The sequence below is a fragment of the Elephantulus edwardii genome, unplaced genomic scaffold (assembly GCF_000299155.1).
Source record: "Elephantulus edwardii isolate Elephantulus edwardi_28Jun2011 unplaced genomic scaffold, EleEdw1.0 scaffold00215, whole genome shotgun sequence".
NCBI classification, from domain to species: Eukaryota; Metazoa; Chordata; class Mammalia; order Macroscelidea; family Macroscelididae; genus Elephantulus; species Elephantulus edwardii.
In genome coordinates, this window is record NW_006399965.1 from 2,248,830 (window position 1) to 2,254,565 (window position 5,736).

Sequence of the window (5,736 nt, forward strand, 5' to 3'; positions counted from 1 at the left end):
CCCATAGACTTCAATGCCGTAAACATATTTCATCCAGTTTTTCTCAGTCTTACCCCCACCCCAATGCCAGCCTCATTCTACAACAGTGGCACCATATAGCGTTTGTCCCTTTGTGACTGAGATACCTCACTCAGCATAATGTCCTCCAGGGTCATCCATTTAGAATAATATTGGATGAGTTCCTTGTTTTCCAATGCAGAGTAATATTCCATTGTCCTGCCCCTCTTTTAAGGCATTGGATAAGTTTCAAAGAGACAATGATGTTAATTGTTCTCTTACACCTTTTTAAATTGTGTAAAAAGGCTGACTTTGCTTCAATAAAAAAAATCTCAACACTTTTTCAACTCTGTTTGTCTCCACTTGGAAATTCAGCTTCAGTGATGATCCTTTACAATGACTCGGGGCAGTACCTGAACTGAGTTTAGAATACAAAGCAGCTTCACTTGAGAGTTTATCTTCCTTCTTCTGGAAAATGTGAATTAATGTTTGCTTTGAATTATTTAACAGCTCTTCGTGAGATGAAGGTATATGTAGTGCATGTCAAACCCTTTAAAACGGTATGTATCAGAAAGAAACAATTCTCATAACCACACAGTAATTTAAAAAAACATTGGAAAATAAAATCTTTATCTAACATTTACTAATTAGCACAAAATTTGAAGACTTAAAATATAACTAAGTGTAATAATTTTCATTATTCTCCATTGTTTTGGAAAGAAATTTAAGAAAATAGACACAAGAGAGTTAGGAGGAGGTACAGAGCAGCGAGTTAGATTGGGGGAAATTCAAGTACCGAAAATCTATTTCCACCCTCACAATTTGGCTCCATTCCTGTGAATCGTAAGAAACAATTAGTTTTCCTACAATTAGCATATCCCTGAAATAGGGTGTATTGTATATAATATTATGTAACCAAAAAGATGACAGTATTCAAGAGTCATTTCCCCTCGTTTCCATGCAGCTCAGTATTTCCTTATCAGCCCGCTGAATTCCTCAGGAAGATTGGAGGCTCTGCTTTTTCTTTTCTTTTCTTTTTTTTTCAATGACATGCATAAAGTTAATTGCATGTTAAATGAGGCTCTTATAAATTTAAATTTGGCTTATTTAAATTTGATTTTTCCAAACTGGTTTATAGGCCAGGCGCAATTACTCATGACAGGAAAATGGAGTACTTGAATCTAGTTCCGGAAAAATATTTTCATTCATTGAGAAAGGATCATCTACGGTGAGGCTTGTTGAAAGAAGAGCTTACAGCAGGCAGGTGTTTTAAAGTGCCGTGACTTCAAGGCCTGTAGTAGCATCTGCTGTCTCACCAGGCATGTTGTCATTAACTTTATCTTAAAAAGCACTAAGATATGAGCCATTCTTTAAAAGCAATTGGATATGAGAAGAGGTGAAAGAGAAGAACAAGACCACAGAGCAAATAAGTAACAGGGTACCACCACCAGGCTTAAAGGTTGGACATCTCTGTGGGGCCCCACTTAGTTTTCTCAGTGGAAATACCAATGCATTTCACCTTCAAAATTCACTGCTCCAGAGAGAAAGTGAAATTAGTTGTCAAGCACCATGTATGCACCAGAGTCTGAAGAAATGTATCAGTAATTCAAATAGTGGTGATCATGTCTAGATAAGTATAGAGGGAGAGTCCCCAAGACTGAACACCACAGGCTTTCATCCAAACCCCTGTTTGGAAGGAGATATTTAACCACACTTCTGGTGCATTGGTAAGAGACCAGGAGTTTCATTCTCTTATACAGAAAGCTTCCCCTGTGTCCAAGCTGACGGTCCAGGGTCCTGCCTTCCAGTGATGGCTTCCCTCCCAGTGTGTTTCTTTGCAGCAGCTCAGGGTAACTTGCCTCTGTTGTACCAATGTCAATGCTGCGTGACCAGGCATGTCACACACTAGTCATTAGTGAAGTCTCTTCTTTCATGCAGCAGATGTATACTGAGCCCTGGCTTCATCCTGAAACTAGGATCTGAGGATATAAGAATGTAAGGACATCCCCGCCGAGCTGACTCATGCATACACAGGGCGAGTTCGGGGTAATAGTGTGCACCCTTATATAACGCCGTGGGCTTAATAGAAAGGTCAGGCTTACTGTATTTAGTCTTTCCTCATCTTTCAATTAACCTTCTGGAAAGCATTCTTTCTTGTAGTGTTTGCAGAAATTCCAGTATACTCATGAAATAATAGAAGATGTAAGGTGATGCATGAGGCCGTGATCTATGTGGTCTCTACTCTGAAGCTGAGGAAATGGACATTGTATACTCAAAAAATTCAGTTTAAACATCTCAAATATATAATGCATCGTAACTCAGAGTATAGAGTTTGAGTTGTATTGTAACCCACGAAATAGAGCATTTATCAATTAAAGGCTTGAAAACCTCAGACGTATAATGTGTTATAACCCATGATACAGAGTTTGGGGGTGTTTTTTTTTTTATACATGTGCTCCTTGACACATTGTGAGAAGCACTGGTAACAGATCCTTTAGGAACGGATGTTTTGGCTATATGGAGAATGACCTGTAGGGGGTGATGATAGGGCAGTATTAACCAACTCAGGACTATGCAAACATACGGTATGGTTGTAAAACTGACATCAGTTGCCTCCTGCCTGCAGACCTGGCTGCTTTGCCCTGGAATCCTTCTTGTCTTTCTTTAGTCATGTAAAGTACTTTAAATTGCCTGTTTCCTAGGAGGGGACACGCATCTTTCCTGGATGTAAACTGTACCTTAAACAGTCTGCTTGTCGGGAGCGAAAGTGCATCTCTCCGAGATTAACTTTTACTTTTAAAAATAGTATTTCTTTAATCATATGTAAGTACTTCAGTACTCTGGCACACACGTGGTAAAGACCCCCTTTACGTAGCCTGCCCTTTCAGAGGCTGGTCTATGTCTAGAAGAGGCATAGGGTAGGCAGAAAGGGATTGGGTTTGGGAGAAATACTCCCTGCCCTTGAGAAGATTTTCACAAGTTTACTAGACATTCCTTAACATTATTAAAGAGATTCTAAAATAGGCGATTAGAAAGTTTTTGGGAACGACAGGAACATGAACTCTAAATGCATTTTTCTTTTAGGTTTTGAGGTTGAACAGAAATTGTCTTGTTTAGAAAGTGAACCTTAGTTCCAGTTCGAGCCTGTCTCACAGGATGCTAAAGAAGTAAGTGTATTTCCCGACATTGTGACTGGTTGACTGAGGTGGGTCAGTTGCTCAGTGCTGCTGGTCCAACTGTGTGGATACAAGGAAACTGAGAGTCAGGATTCTAACACGGTTCTAATCCAGTACTCTGTGTTGTCATCTTTTGCACCTCCTATAGATTTGCTGTCATACCTAGCCAGAAAACAAGCACTACCTTAATAGCCGACTCCATTTTCCTAGGTAATTTTCCCGTTTCTTTTAGCAGACCTTCTCAAGTCACGGTTTAAGATGCATCTGTTTTTTGGGTTTTTTTTATAAAGCCTGTGCTTTATTAGAATAATATATGTGGCTGCCCCAACCTTCATGAAGCATAGCTGTCCTGGGTAGGTGAGCATGGTAATCTGGGAAGAATTTTTGTGATGAAGTAATTGTTTTAATTACTTTAAATTACAAATAATTATTTTTTTTAATCTATATCTCCTGATATCACCAAGTTGTGCCAAGAAATCGGTCGAGAGCTCAGTTGGCCTAGTGGACAGAAAGTGATGCTACCAAGCTAAAGGTGGGTGATTTTAATCTGTGGCCCTCAGGCCTGGTTTTAATTGGTTTTGGTCAAACGTTCCTCTAAGTGGTATAGCACTGGTCTGTCCATTTGCTGTACAGAGGTAACTTGTGGTTGTTGTGATGCTGAACATTGTGACACCGATGTGTCAAATCGATAATGGTTAGTCACGGTGGACAGTGTTAGGTGGAGCTCCCTGATTAAAACAAGCTTGGAAGCAGGAGTGTTATCCACTTCCAAAATAGCTTGCCTCTGGAAACCCTATAAACTTGGAGAAACGATGAAAGTTGTACAAGTGTTCAGGTCTTCTGTTCATAGGGTTTCTATGAGACAGCAATTAACAACAAGAACATATCTCCTATGCACACCCATGTTTATCTTGGCTTTGTTCACAATAGCAAGGAATTGGAAACAACCTAAGTGCCCATCAGCAAACGAATGGATAGAGAAGCTGTGGTATATTCAAACAATGGAATACTATGCCACATTGAAAAACAAGGAATTCATGCAATATTATTAAAAATGGGTGACCCTGGAGGACATTATGCTGAGTGAAGTATCTCAACCACAAAAGGACAAATACTGTATGGTGCCACTTTTGTAAAACAGGACTGAAATCGGGGTTGGGGGAGACTGAGAAAGATGGGAAAGATGAGAAACAGATGATGGAGAAAACCGATTAAAAGGGATATGTAATTAAGTATTTTTGTTATGACGGGAGTCCAGAGCAAAGGCTGCATAGTGGAGTGGACCTGGGGTGAGGGATTGTAAAACAATGAAAGAATTTTTCTTTTAACTTTTCCAAGAGGGTAGTGTACTGGGTGGAGAGGGTTGGGAGGGGAGAGATGTACAACAATGAATGAATAGAAATCCAAAGTCACTGTAAATTTTCCCTGACATTAATAATAAATTTTAAAAAAACAAACAAACCACATCTCCTGATATCACCAATGTGTGCCAAGAAATCTGGAGGACAACTACCTGGACAACTGACTGGAAGAGATCCATATTTGTTTCCATTCCAAAGAAAGGTGACCCAACAGAGTGTGGAAATTATTGATCAATATCATTAATATCACACTCAAGCAAGATTCTGCTGAAAATTATCCAAAAATGACTGGAACAGCATATCAATGGAGAACTGTCAGACATGCAGGCTGGGTTTAGAAGAAGCCGTGGTACTAGGGATATTATAGCTAATGTTAGATGGATCTTGGCTGAAAGCAGAGAATACCAATGTTTCATTGACTATGCAAAGGCATTTGACTGTGTGGATCACAATAAACTGCGGCTGACTCTGGGAAGAATGGGGATCCCAGAACACTTGATTGTGCTTGTGCGAAACTTATTCTTGGACCAGGAGGCAGTCATCAGAACAGAGCAAGGAAACACTGCGTGGTTTAAAATCAGGAAGGGTGTATGCTGGTGATTTGTTCACCCTCTGTACCTTTTAAATCTATATGCAGAACAGATCATCTGGGAGGGTGGGCTCTATGAGGAGAAATGTGGCATCAGGATTGGAGGGCAACTCATCAACAACCTGCTTTATGTAGATGACACAACCCTGCTCGCTGAAACTGAGAAAGGTGAAGTGCTTACTGCAGAATGTCAAGGACTGCAGCCTTCAATATGGGTTGAAGCACAATATCAAGAAAACAAAAATTCTCACCATTGGGCCAATTGGCAGCATCATAATAGACATCAAGACATTGAGATTGTTCACAGCTTTAGTTTGCTTGGCTCCACAATCAACACTCTTGGTATCATCTGACATACTTTGGACATGTTGTAAGGAGGGACCAGTTCTTGGAGATGAATATCAAGCTTGGGAGGTTGGAAGATCCTGGGTGAGATGGATTACCTCATTGACAGGAGTAATGTTTGCCAGAGACGATAAGGCTTGCTCAGGGTAGAGCAGGGTTCAGAGCTGTTGTACAGAGGGTCGCTATGAGTTGCAGGTGACTTAATGGCACAAAACAACAACAACTGTTTCTCCAGATAGTAGGGCTTAATGTTTATGATTCATAAAAA

The 5,736-nt window shown here is 40.1% G+C and overlaps 1 protein-coding gene across 5 annotated transcripts in view; it reads right to left on the reverse strand.

Annotated features, from left to right (window-relative positions):
- Window positions 1–5,736, reverse strand: part of KCNAB1 (potassium voltage-gated channel, shaker-related subfamily, beta member 1) — a 613,103-nt gene that overhangs the window by 77,608 nt on the left and 529,759 nt on the right. The gene's annotated exons all lie outside the window — the stretch shown is intronic.